This window comes from Lacerta agilis, chromosome 1 (assembly GCF_009819535.1).
Source record: "Lacerta agilis isolate rLacAgi1 chromosome 1, rLacAgi1.pri, whole genome shotgun sequence".
NCBI classification, from domain to species: Eukaryota; Metazoa; Chordata; class Lepidosauria; order Squamata; family Lacertidae; genus Lacerta; species Lacerta agilis.
In genome coordinates this window covers 76,067,064-76,081,608 of record NC_046312.1, presented here as the reverse complement: position 1 = coordinate 76,081,608, position 14,545 = coordinate 76,067,064, and the positions used below count along the sequence as shown (strand labels likewise).

The following is a 14,545-nucleotide window of genomic DNA, read 5'->3' as shown; positions in this document are numbered from 1 at the left end:
AATACTAGCTGTTCACCTCATCAGAATGTTGCTGCTTTCAATTAAATATGTGTTGTGGGGCAGCAGCTGTAGTCAACCTATCTATCTACCAGTACATTCAATTTTGGAAGTCTGCAGCATAAACAGAGGGAAAACTAGGGAAACAAGACCTGCTCCCACATTTCTGCTGAAAGACCAACTCACTTTGCCTTTTTCTGTCTGAACTGTTTCAATTCCAGCTGGCCATTATAAGAGCTTTGTAACTTTAAGAACTGCTGCCTGAATGTGCTTGTTTTCTTCTTTCTTCCTGGTCCCCTTTACTTTTTTGTCCTGCCTTTTAGATTGCAAGCTGGCTGGAGGGCAGGGACTATCTTGTGTTATTGATCTTGCATAAGCTGTTATAGGAGCTTTTTCAGCTGAAGAGTGGGGAGAAAATACAACAACTTATTTATGTAAGTAGTCACATCTCTTAAACACCATTTGAAAAGAAGGAAATGGACATATATTGGTGGATGCGAGAATATATTTGGGTTGCTCTTGCTGTTGCTTGCTTTGAGAAAAGAAGGCATCCATTCTCTGGAGATATTACCTCATTGCAAAATCCACATATTTAAAAGGCTGTATTGAGGAATATGTGAAAGATCAACACATTCAAAAGATTATATTGAAATATTTCCATATTTTATTAAGATCACTTTCCAGTGCCTGATATAATACAATGGAGTACTTCACCATAGGATGGCTCCAGCTGTTAACAAATTATGTTGCCTGCATATTAGCAATTTATGACATAAGTAGAGCCCTCAAATGAATTACAGGCATTTAAGAGAATGCCATCTATAATTTAATATTGATCATCTATAAACTCTGATACTGTTTTTAAATAAATGCAATACATTTCAATAACTGTCTTCAAGCATTTTTGTATTTGTCACTTGTTCTTATTTTCTGTGTGCAAATGTCAATGAAAATGAACCTTTAAAACATAAACAAATGAGAAGCAGTTGTCTATCCTATTCTTGGGACCAGAGATTAGCTTAATACTATTTTCATTTCCTGACTGTAAACACATGGAAACTAGCAGCAGAATGTGTGTGTATGCGCATGAAACAATTAATTACTCAGTTGGAGAGGGTGCAGATCCCGCTAAGTGAGTGTAATGAGCTTAACCAACCCTGAGGTAGAACCACCACTAGTTCCTTGAAGGATGTGTCTTCCCTCTGAACTAGCAGCCAGCCTTGCAGACTAGGAAGCTCCTACCATCAAAGACCCATATCCCATTAAGCTCATCAAAGGATGGTGAGTCAAAAGAATAGAGCTTAAAGTTCCACAGAGATGGACTATCGATATAGGATTTCTCTGCAGAACATCCTATATAGGAGCAATGGGGGAACTGCTTCCTGTAGCCAGATGTCAACTAAGATCCAACGTCATCATGAAGCAGCTTTCCATGACTAAATGGGAAGACACCCAATGGAGGATTATACTTGTTTGGCTTTGTGGGGAGGTAGCCTAAATAATACATTGAAAAAAGTGCAGCAGGATCAGGGCCTCCGTTTGCCAGACAACAGAACCACAGCAAGTACGGTATGTGAACTGCCATACTATAAAGATTCTCAATGCTATGGAGACAGTTGCTTGTGCCACAATTTCTAGTAGTCCAGATCTCTTGAGTTGAGATTATGTGGAAATTGTGTTTTGAAGGTAGAAATTCTGAAACCTGTTTTACAAGAACAATTATACATCAGCATTAAGTATCTTCATGAAAGATGCAAGTTTGAGTTGGGTTGTACTGCTTATCCTCTTCTTGTTTCCATTCCACATTGCAAAATTTTGACCAAGAGTCATTGCACTGCTCTATTTGTTTGGGGCAATTCAGGGTAATCCATAGGAAGTGGGTTAATGCAATGCATAATCCATCAGGGCACTAACATCATTAAAACACACACATGCATCTGAGTTCATATTGCCTATTGGTACACTTAGTGTTACTGCACACTAATAACTTACAGTAACACTCACTTCCCTGACTTTGTGTTATACTGGTATACAGTACTGCAGTGCTTTGAGTGGGCATGACATACCCACTCAACCCCAGCTCTCCTTCTATGCCTTTAATGTCAATGTGACAGACAATGTATCAGATGAAGCTTTTCCCAGGCTTATTCTTTCCTTATGTAGGAAAAAGCTTCACTGGTTATATTTCTGTATATCAAGCTGCCCTCAAAGGTACCATCAGAGTAAAGGCAGTTTGTTTGTTTTTAAGTTGGCTTTCCCAGGGTTAGTGGCTTATTGGAAGAGAAAGTGGTCATAAGGCCAGTGTGTGTTTAATTCAACAGGTAAAATCTAGAAAGAAAATTATACTGAAAGATTTGTAAAATTGTGCTCTTGACATATGACCTTGGGAACTTATGGGGGGAATATTCCAATTTTCCTCAGATTCCACACCATTCATCTTATTTGATTCATATGTTAATATGAAGCAATTAAAAGCAATGTCTCTACCATAATGCCCTCCCTCTTTCTGAATACACAACAGCAAGGGGGGGGATGCTTGAGGAAATGCTGCTGGGCTCTAGACAGGGTTTAGAAAGGAGAAAACAAAGTGCTTGCCTTGCAGATATTAGCTCAGCCAACTGATCTGCGAGTAACTAGCTCACACAAGAGGCCTACTTGCATGAACAGTGTAACGTTTGACGTGAGGACACACTGGAAGATTGCAGCTGCTACTTCCACCACCAGAACTGCAAGATACATTTCCCCCCTAAACACGGAAGTAGCTGCTACCATCTAAGTTTCACTGCTTCAGACGTTAAAATGAACATACACAAAAAGCTAATTTCCTTTTCCTTTCGGAGGCATCAAAATTGCTTGCAAACGACGACTAGACGACCTCCGCATCTACGGCAATGAAAGGGGAAGGGAGAGAAGATAGAAACCTTCCATTTTTCTCTTGCAAATTTTAAGGATCAAATCCACGCTAGCCAGACCCTTCAAATGTAGCCCTCAAGGCACACTGAAGGACTTGGGTAGAACAAGTAAAGGAATTCGTCTCTAATTTTAAGGGCATTTGTTCGCAGGACACCTTGCTGCTATATTCTCTTGCGAAGTGTATAAACACGGTAGCACCAACAGCACACGGCGTGTTAGCAGGGCACAGTCGAGGTCCTTCCTATTCACGGGGAGTCATTTTTACTTTTGACACCCTAAGTGGTGTGAATAATTCGCCCCCCCATGAGGCGTTTATTTAAAATGCTGCTTTGCATACTGACAGCATAGACCCGACTCCTCAGGTGACAAGCACCCTAATGCTTGATGAACTTGAGAGGACAAGGAAAAGGGGGGGCCCTATGAGGCAGAAAAGCCCCCCGATGAGCTTTGGGGGGGGGAGTCATGGAGATTTTTAAACCCCACCCAAGCTGGTGATGGAAGTCAGGAGGGGGAGCGAGTCTGTATACAGTATACTGTATACTGTACACAGTAACGCAGGTCTACACAACGCGGGACACCTTGCCCCCAAATCAAACGGAGCCCATCTACCATGTCGTATCTTCAGCTTATTTTGGGACTTGACAACCCCATTTCTGGCAGCAAAAATAAAAGGCATGTCGAGTTCCTGGTGGGCCATAACATGACCGGTGAGCCACGTTCGGCTTGGCTAGTTACAATGCGCAAGGATTATTAGGTAGCCTGCCGTGTGACGACCCACCAACAGCTCAAACTGCCCTGACAGTCTTCGCTTGAGGCTCCAGCTTATTTAAAGGGCTGCGGGTAAAGGGGCGGATTGATTTTTTTTTTAATGGTTTCTTTCGGGTTCTCAAACTATACTGAGCAGGCCTTGTTTATATGTGTATCCCTCCGCACCGAATCTTGCGAGTAAGCGTGCAAACAGCCTTCATGGTGTCCTTCCGCGGCGGGGAGAGGTGTAGAAACTGCAGAGGCGAACGGGGATGGGTTGCTGTACCTCGCTCCGGCCTGTGGAGTTAAAACGCTAAGGTAAGAATCTCTTTGGCGGCGTATTCCTCCGCTCTCTCGCAAGGTCTTCGCCCAGCCTGCCGTGTCCCTCCGCCGCTTTTGGAGCACACAAGCAGGAGGCGCTTCTTCTGGCTGTGCGAGGAAAACAGGGGGTCTGGAAGGAAGACAAAAGACCTCAGCGCGCAGCGAGGATTTGCCTCAGTGGGTCTGGCTGGGGGCGCCCGGTGTTCCTCGCGGAAGGAAGCACCGTGCCTGGGTTTGTTGTTGCTGCGCCGCAGGGTCGTCGTGAGGGGACTCGAGGACTTTTTCTCTCGGGGCCCGGCGGATGGATCTCTAGGTAGCTTTCCCAGATATCGTTCGCCTTCGCCGCCGCCATCTTGGATTTTAATCCGCCATTTTTCCCCTTGGAATTATTATTTTTATATATATAGATGATTATTTTTTTTCGCCTCTGGCCGAGATTCTGGACGGCGGCGGCGGAGGCTTTGTGGACCTGCGGGGCCGCGGCTGGCGAAGAGGACTGCAGTGCCCAGGGGCAGCTAGGAGGTGAGTGCTTGGCGGAGGCGGAACGAGGGGAGGGGACGGAGGTGTGTGTGTTGGGGGGGGTCCTGGAACTGGCACGGCGGCGGCGAGGGCCCCACTCCTTCCGGGGAGGGGGCGGGATGGAAGCGTGGCCCCCTCAGGCTGGGGAGGGCCCGAGGTGGGGGGACGACCCGTGGGCGAAGTGGGGTGAACCTACTTGTGACGGAGGAGACGAGGGTCTTCGGGGGCAGAAATGTGGGGAGGGGCTTCGTTTCTCTAAGGGCATCAAATAAAGAGATGGCATCGTGCGCTTCGTTCCCCCTCCGGCGCCCATAGATGAGGACAATACGGTGGGGCTGGGGGGGCGGGCGGCGAAGGAGGCGATGGAAGAGCCGGCAGGAAGAGCCAGGCAGCCTTTCCTTGGAGGTGGCGGAGAGGGTCGTGTCAGCACTTGGGGCACACCGGGTGGGACTGGGAAAGGCCACCAAGCGCACCCGGGAAAGCAGTCGGGCAACTGTCCAGCCTAGGACGAGGTGCTCCGAGCATCCCCCCCCCCCCAGCGGGGAATCTGGCACCAGGTGCTGCTCATCGTACACCTGCCAGCTACGTCCGCATTTCCAATGAACTCGAGAGTGTCATATACATGGAGGTTCCTAAGTGACTCCCCCATCCAGGCCTAGGCCTCTGCTTGGCTTCCCGAAATGGTGTTGCGCACGGGGCGCCTTCGGACCGCTTTTATGGGTCTGGAAGAGGAAGGGGAGCCACCCCCGAAGATCGGACGGGCCACTTAGGTTACAGTATTTAGGTTTTAGAAGCACCCGCAGAAAGCGGCGCTGGGCCATCCGTGGCTGTGAGACCCGCAACACACCCATCTCCCGGTTGGCTGTGACAGCTGGCATCCCTCCTCCTGTGCTGCTTCGGCGTTTAAGGGGATGCGGATCTTCGGAGAGGTGCAGCTGGCACGGGATTTCTGTGATGGGTGGCGGAAAGGCAGCTTGATCCTGGGTGTCTCGTTTACCCAGCGTTTGAGCTGGGCTTGGGGAGCGGTGCCCGACACGGAAAGCAGATGTGACTGGATCGGGCAGGGCTGACTTGAGTGGAGGAGCATTGCTCCCGGCCTCTGAAGAAGACGAGAGGCGACCTCTAGGGGGCACCGCAGTTTCAGCTAAGGGTCGGAAAGTAGAATAGACTTACCTCCCTGATCCAGCTGAGCTGCAAAATAAGTTTGTTCTAATCCTGTCAGCTGTCAGGATTTACCGCTAGTTTCGCTTTGCATGAGATTCGATCAAAGCTGTGTGCAGAAATGCTTACAGTATTAAACTAGGAAACTTGTTTTGGCTTTTCCATCACAAACACCTGATTACTGAAGAATGAATATAAAAGAGTGTATTTTAATTATTGACTGAATCCCTATTCCATTATTTTTTGTTGATGGTTTTATTAGTTTTTTTATATGCAAAATGAACCCAGTTTCTTCTAAATACAATATGATCAGTAACCTCCTACAGGGGTATGGAACATGCAGCCCTCTAGATGTTCCTGGACTACAACTTCCATCATCTTCCTTGACCACTGACCATGCTAGCTGAGGCTAAGGAATTGGATTCCAAGAACATTTGCAGGGCCCCAGGTTCCCCAGCCCTCCTCACCTGAGACAGCACTTTTTTCTTTCCACCAAAATGCTTGTTTTAAAGAACATTGTTGTTTTGAAACAGAAGGAAGTTGAACAAGCAAATGCTGAGATCTAGGTGATGGGGAGTAGAGTGGTTTGTTTATTTTTATACTCTGTTCATGGATATCTTAGCATTATCAGAAGCTAATTGGGATCAGAAACAGACTTTCCTAATAAATCTCTTGCCCAAGCACTGTTGCCCTGCAGTATATAGCTGCATGGGACTGCTGGCTGTGTTCTGCTGTCAGTTCATGCAGGGCAATGATGTTGTCCATTAGGCTGAATATTTGCAATGCACAGGGATTTCTTGCTGATGTCAATACAGAAAGTGCTCCTGTAGGTTTGAAAAAGACACCTATATATATTGTTCTCGGAACTGTTTCTTACAAACAGCTATTGAAGGCTGCAGGTGGGTCCCACATGGTAGAATTATTGCCTACACACAGAAAACTAGAATACTAGGGAGAGGTTAGGCTAGAGTCCTTTCTGACCTCCTAGTTTCTATCCCTAGGCAATTGAATAGAGCAGTATTCAATCACATGAATCCCACCTACTGAAATGATGAAGCCTAGATAGATTTCAGACCATCTGCTCTTTGTGAGAGCTGTGTTGAAGGGATGCAAAACAGATACGGTGATATCTTTCATTAGAACCCATTACAAGTACACACCCTTTTGAGCTGTGGAGAACTGGAAAAGTATTTTGTTGAAGTAGCTTGCCATAAATTTGACAACTACTTCTATACTGTTTGCATTTGTTTAGGTCTCAGTATTGACTCCTTTCCCTTGCTTACCTTAGTCATTTAAATAATAGAGCAGCACATTATATCCACCATTGTTGTGGACAAATGTTTGTTCAGGGTGTATCATAACAGAAGTTATATTTTGCATTTGTTTTTCATCCCAATTCATTGGAAATGTAGGAGGCACTTCTTGTACGCTTAAAGTAAAAACTTGTCCAGGATGTATTCTTAAATGCTTTATTGGATATTAGTGAATTTAAGAAGCTTTTTTTGAGTTGGATGAGTCTTGAACTGTGATTTGACTATGTAGATAACATTTCAGGAGGTATTAGTTAAATAAAATTTAAGAAGAAAGTAGCAAAACCTAATTGGCGGAGTATTCCAAAACCCCAATCTTCTGCGCTGGAGAGGGTTTGGATGGGGCAAAGTTGCCCCTCTGCCCAGCCCTTCCTTGTTCTGTCAGTGAGGCAGCCCTGCTGGCAACTGACGAGGAGTGCTCAAATTTCCCAAAGGGTGGGTATAAGCAACCACTGATAATACCCCTTCCAGTGGTAGCCTGAGGAAACACCTGAAATTGGGCATATCAGAGACAGAAAGGTGCAAGGGCAGGACTGGCACAGGACTTAGCCCTGCTAGCATCAAATGACAGTAGTAGAATTGCTCAGTCCAACTCCTTTGCTGTGCCAGTCTGGGAGATGGCAGCGCATAAGGGAAGTTTCCTTCCCACACCTTCCACCCTGGTTAATGTGAGCAACAGGGCTGTAGATGGAGTGGTTTGTGGTGCCACTTCACCTAGCCATGCTGTTTTTGAATCTTTATAATTCACTTTGTGTGCAGGGTTTTTTTTTTATTCTGTACTGTTTTAGAATTTACGTTGTAGTTGTATTTGGTACCTGTCCAAAGTGAGCCTAATTACATAAAAACAGAAAAAAATACACCTGACTTTTGTCCTGTAGTTTGTTTGTTTGTTTGTTTGTTTTTGCCAAAAATGGACAGCCTCCAAACCTTTAGTAAATGACTGGATTAATAAACTTTACGAATTATCATTACTGTAATGTTTAAGGTCCTAGAATTAGATGATAACTCAATTTAGGGATTAAATAAAAATTCATTTAAAAATAATTTAATTCTAGCCACTAGGTGATATTTTGGTGTTTTAATTGTACATTCTCCATATTATTTCATGATTCTAATATTTTTTATTCTGATCAAATAAATGTGTGAAACAGTGATTGTGATGTATTTGCAGAGCAAGTTGGAGGCAAATCCAACTTACCTTTCATGTAAGTGGTATACAGTGGTACCTTGGTTTAAGAACAGCTTAGTTCTTACCGGTACTTCTTAGTTCTTAGAACAACTTGGATTAAGAACGCTGTCACTGCAAACCCGGAAATAGGTGTTTTAGTTTGTGAACTTTGCCTTGGAAGCAGAACATGTTCCGCTTCCTGTTGAGTGTAAATTGAGTCCCCACACTGCTATGGGAAAGCGTGCCTTGATTTAAGAATGCTTTAGTTTAAGAATGGACTTCCAGAACGGATTCAGTTTGTAAACCAAGGTACCACTGTACTGTTAAAAACTGGCTGTTACACTAGTGTGAAATAGTGTTATATTGCTTCCTTACTGTGGGTTGAAAGGCTTATAGTGTACAAATAATCCCATCATCATCTCTTTCACCAGTTATATACCAAGTAAGTAGTTTTACCTATAGGAGGTGGTGGTGGTAACTGCTGCTTTGGCATTAACCCATGGGATTGTGCTGATGGGATTCTGGCATAATACCCTAGTTGCAACCTTATGTTTAGTGCACGCAGGCTTTGTGCATCATGTCAGCTCTATCACTTTGCTGGCAAGTTGCAAGATTGATCTACAGTAAATGTATGCAAGTTGCAGTTGTAGTAAGTAGTTTTTCTAGCAAGATTTATGTCTTCTTCTTATAAAGATTCTGAGCCATTGATAATGTAATTTATTGCACTGACTTCATCTTAACATCGAGTCATTGGCAACCTCAAGTGAAAAAAGCTGGTCAGAGGGACAGATCTTGTGACTCTTTACAGTGGTGCCTCGCAAGATGAAATAAATTCGTTCCGCAAGACTTTTCGTCTTGCGAAAATTCCGTCTTGCAAGGCACCATTTCCCATATGAACGCATTAAAATTTAATTAATGCGTTCCTATGGGGGAAAAAGTCCGGGGGCGCCGGTCAGAAGGGGCGCCGGGCCGATCGCGCCCACCATCTTGGCGGGCGCGATCAGCCAGCGCCCCTTCCGACCGGCACCAGAGCCGCGCAGCGCCGCGTTTTAAGGCTGCTGTTCGCTCGCTGCAGCCTTAAAACGCGGCGCCGCGAAGCTCCGGTGCCGGTCGGAAGGGGCGCCGGCTGATCACACCTGCCCACCCAAGATGGCGGGCACGATCGACCAGCGCCCCTTCCGACATGCACCGGACCGAAACGCAGCGCCGCGCCATAGCTGTAAAGTCTTACCTTTTGGCTCCGGTCGGAAGGGGTGCCATCCGATTGCATCTGCCATCTTGGTTTGACTGCGCATTTTGGGTGGCCAGGCGCGATCGGCCGGCGCCCCTTCCGGCCGGCACCGGACCGTGCCGCGTCGCGTTTTAAGGTTGCAGCGGGCGAACAGCAGCACTGCTGTTCGCTCGCTGCAGCTTTAAAACGCGGCGCGGTGCGGTCCGGTGCCGGCTTACAGTGGTACCTCGCCAGACGAATTCGTCTTGTGAAAAACAGCCATAGACGAATTCGTCTCGCGAGTCAACTAAAAACTCGCAAAACCCTTTCGTTTTGCGAGTTTTTCGTTGTGCGAGGCATTCGTCTTGCGGGGTACCACTGTATCTTCCTGAAGTTGAAGGTAGACTTCCACAGCAATTCAGTTTTAAGTAAAAAGGATATTAGGACAGAATGGGTATTCAACTGAAAGTAATTGAGTATGGGTAAACAGCGTCCGTGCTTGGATTATAGGGATCAGTGGAATACTTGTTCTTGTTTTAATGAGATCCTTGTTTCCATGTATACTCTCTTTGACCTATAGTCTGCTTCCCCTTCCACCCTTTTCCTTTCATTTAGCTGAGACCTAAAATGAATGCTACATGTTGAACAGGGGTCAGCAAACCTTTTCAGCAGGGGACTGGTCCCTCAGACCTTGTGGGGGGCCCGGACTATATTTTGGGGAAAAAATGAATAAATTCTTATGCCCCACAAATAACCCAGAGATGCATTTTAAATAAAAGGACACATTCTACTCATGTAAAAACACGCTGATTCCCGGACTGTCCGCGGGCCGCATTTAGAAGGCGATTGGGCCTCATCCGGCCCCCGGGCCTTAGTTTGGGGGCCCCTGATGTTGAACTTCCTGTCTTTGCCCCCTCCCTTTTATTCCTAGTACAGTTTGAATACTAGCAGAGTTTGAAAGCACCTGCAATACTGTGATGAACAGAAGCTGTAAATGTTTTGATTACACTTGAGTACAGAATCCTATTCCAGACCAACTCTGGTGCTAGGACTGTCCACTCTGTGGTACTGAAGCTTTTTTTGGGGGGGGGAACAAAATGGTAGGATCATTTTTGTTTGTATTTATTGGATAGCTTAGGATACCTGGCTTAGGATACCTGGGCTGATGTATGTGTTTTAGTTTAAACAATTTATTCTGCTTCTGATAAACCTTTAAAATAGGTTGTTTGTTATTAATAGCCTGACTAAAAAAGTTAGCAAATAATGTAAATACTGTAATACTTAGTATTCAAATCACAGTTTTCCAAATTGCAGTGTTTGCTCCCTGGGAGGGGCGCTTCAACCGCTACAGGTGCTTTCTGCTCTTACCTAGATTGTTAGAACGTTTGAGATAGGCCTACTCATAGAGAATAGCCTTGACAGACTTTATTCAACAACTTTTAGCAGTTTTCTTTCATTTGGGATTAAATACTTCAAATTATAATGAACCCCATGGAGGACAAGGAATAGTGGATTCAGTTCTGTGCATTTCCTTTATTACATATGAATACAGTGGTACCTTGGTTTACAAAATTAATCCATTCCGGAAGTCCATTCTTAAACCAAAGCATTCTTAAAGCAAAGCGTACTTTCCCATAGCAGTGAGGGACTCAATTTACAAATGGAACACACTCAACAGGAAGGGGAACATGTTCCACTTCCAAGGCAAAGTTCACAAACCAAAACACCTACTTCCGGGTTTGCAGTGTTCTTAATCCAAGTTCATAAACTAAGCTGTTCTTAAACCAAGGTACCACTGTACCAACCCATTATCCCATAATATGTGGTACACAAACTGAGAAGTTATTTTAAACTTAGTAGCTTACAAAATGATTTCTTCTATCTTCTCTCTTAAACACGAAGTTGATTAGCTGTTGGTGTGTAGACAATTAAAAATATTCATAACTTTCTATAGTGGAATTTTAATATCAATAAAGATATGGCCATTTTATCTGATACTTCTATGTTCACTCAGACCATTGGGATATGGCTGGCTCCAGTGAATAATAAAAATGATAAATTGCTATATTAGTAAAGGTAAAGGGACCACTGACCATTAGGTCTAGTCATGGACAACTCTGGAGTTGCGGCGCTCGTATCGGTTTATTGGCCGAGGGAGCCACCGTGCAGCTTCCGGGTCATGTGGTTAGCATGACTAAGCTGCTTCTGACGAACCAGAGCAGCGCACGGAAACACCGTTTACCTTTCCGCCGGAGCGGTACCTATTTATCTACTTGCACTTTGACATGCTTTCGAACTGCTAGGTTGGCAGGAGCAGGGACCGAGCAACGGGAGCTCACCCTGTCATGGGGATTTGAACCGCTGACCTTCTGATCGGCAAGCCCTAGGCTCTGTGATTTAACCCACAGCGCCACCCGTGTCCCTGCTATATTAGTAAGTAATACTAATTATAATAGTCTGTATTTGTGCATTAGAACATACAGCTGTTTGGAAGACCTCAAAGCTGGAATACATACATGTTCTTTGACAGTCTGAAATCAGTATTGAAAGAAAAGGGTGGGGAAATGAAACAGGGCCGGTACATTTTGTCAAAGTGAAGAAACCTAAGAGGTTTTAAGAAGCATGCCTTCCAGGACTTTCATCCCTCCATCTTGATAGTTTGGTTCGTAAGCAGGTGATATCTAGATCTGTTAAAATGGAATGTGATTATGAGGTTTTGCCCATTCATTTTTTTTAAAAAAAAATCTTTCCAATTGATTGATTGATTGCTGTGACCCAAGCAGGTAATAAGTTTTAGATGAGGAAAGGACCACCACCAAATTTGCAGATACTCTTCCATAGAGTAGTGGACTCTCACCATCACTTTGACCTTTAAAAATAGTTGGGACTCGAAGACCTAATAGTGCTAATAATTTCATAGGAAAAAAGCTTTCTTGAAATCCCCCCCAAAACCCCATCCAGTGGTGCACACAACACAAGAGTCCAGTGCATGTACTCTGGAAAGTGGGGGGCAGGAGAATATTGTGCAGTTTTCTTGTGTCTTCAGGAATGAGCAACATCCACATTTCTAGACAATAATTCTGCATAAAACTGAAACATTTCTTCTCATTCTAGGACAAGCATCCAATGCTAGGCAGTTGCTCTAGAAACTGCCGTAAGACTGCGGCCAATCCATCATTCAGACAGCTTCAACACCCCCAACCATCAAGATGACGGACGTTTTTCATGTCTGTTAAAAATCACTTTAAACATGTGTTAATATTTAATATACTTCCCATTCTACTATGGGGCTTTTAGTGGTCTCCCATTAAAGGGACTCATTGAGACCACATCCAAAGTTTTAGCAATGTTGCTGCATTAAATGCTTTGGACCACTGACAGCCTTTGATGGACAGGCTTGCATGCCCATCCAGAAGCATATTGTCCAGATTGAAGGCAGTTATGTGGATATGCTAAAGAACAGTTAACCTGAGCATTTACTTGATGCCCTTCCCCAGAACAATCAACCATTATTCAACCACTGATCTAGATACAGATACCTCTGCTCCACAATGCTTTTACAGCTGCTTTGCCAGTAGAACATTGATGCTGACTACTGCTGAGTACTTCCAGAACAGCAATTGGTTACTTTGGTGGCCTGTCAAATTCTGCAACACTTGCTTCCTGAACTTTGTACTTGCATCCAGTCCCCTCTGCTGACATCACAGTATACTGCTCCTGTGTCCTGCTTCATACTCCTTTATGTTCCTGTCTGCTTTCTAAATGAATTCAGTGGCTGCTGACTTCAGCTCATCCCCAACTTTGCCTTCACTTTTTGCTTTGGAGTGGATCTCTTGGTAGCTGGTCCACAATGGATTAAGACCAGACTATTGCTTGTTTCTTTTCCTTCTGTTCAGGCACTGGAATAAGGCTCCCTACAACTCACCAAACCTACAAAAAGGATAAGTGTTTGAGTACTAAGAGTGCTGCTGTGTGTGTTTCAGACTGTTTTCTCTTAACAAAAATGCAATTAGTGGGAAGTGCAGTTCCATTTCTGCAGATATGTACTTGCAATGAATCATCTTTTTCAAGTCAGTTTCTTGTCATGATTTCTCATACTGAACCAGTGCTGCAAAAAGTTATTCCAGAAGATATAATACAGGTGACTCTGAACTTACGCTGGGGTTACATTCCAGGGATAGCCAAAATTGTATCTACAGTAGTCAAAATGTATTGGGTTCAATGACGGATGGGGTTGCCAAAGTCTTTTCCTGGACGCTTGCCCCCTTTCTTCCTCCTCTTTTATTTATTTCAATTTTTTTGCTAAGCACACAAAGCTAATTGCACACAGTTTAAATGTTCATAAATTGCGAGTTACTTTTAATCCTCAAAGTAGAAAAATGAAAGCGTTAATGCCTAACACTTACTCTCATCAACATATGGAATATAGGTGAGCATTGGGAACTGGAAAATATTGAGTTGCTTGCTCTCTGTATTATTGTCAATTGTGAAACCAGTGGCCAGTTTAATGACTAACAGTAGTTAATAGCTTGTAATTTGAAAGAGATGAATGCAGTTATGTGTATTGAGTTGCCACGATTAAAGCTTTTGCTTTCATGTTATTTAAAACAGGCTTTTGCCTGGTAGCTTTTACACAGTAAGGAATTTCATGCAGGGAAATGCATGGATTTCCATGTTGGTGAATGAGCAGGATGATAGAGGAGAGACAGATCACTCTGTTGTCTCCTCCGCCAGCCTTCTGAATACTGTGGTGACTGCAGAGGAAGGCATGCATCACATCTTGCATGGAAATGCAGTGAATTGGTAGAGAAAAAGACAGAGGAATCTGTTCTTTCTCTACCTGCTATACACGTTAGTCATAGAGAAAGGAAAACCCCTTCTTCCATAAAGGACTGCTAGCTTTTTTGGACTTAATTTACAAGACTGGATTTTAAAAGGTGAGACTTATTCTGGTAGTAAAAGGTACTTTGTTATTGTATGTTCCAAACACTTAGTCTAAGCTTTGTGGTTGATCCTTCCATGAGTTAGTACAGCAAATCCCAGATCAGTCAGTAATGTAATTGGAAAATGAATTAGAGACAATGACTGATTAGCACACATCTGAATGTTGCACAATTGCACGTGTGCACCAAACCTGGAAGTGACCTGAAAACATCACTAAAAGGGTGGAACAGGGGAGAATGGGGCAGGGTGTGCTTA

The 14,545-nt window shown here is 44.2% G+C and overlaps 1 protein-coding gene across 4 annotated transcripts in view; it reads left to right on the top strand.

Annotated features, from left to right (window-relative positions):
* Positions 1-3,830: 3,830 nt before the first annotated feature.
* The window catches only part of KMT5B (lysine methyltransferase 5B), a 30,878-nt gene continuing 20,163 nt past the window's right edge, over positions 3,831-14,545 (top strand). Inside the window, exon 1 of one of the 4 annotated variants that reach the window (XM_033156089.1) lies at positions 3,831-3,975. The gene's annotated coding sequence lies outside the window, so the exon portion shown is untranslated. The other 3 variants (XM_033156080.1, XM_033156092.1, XM_033156097.1) reach the window with 3 other exon arrangements.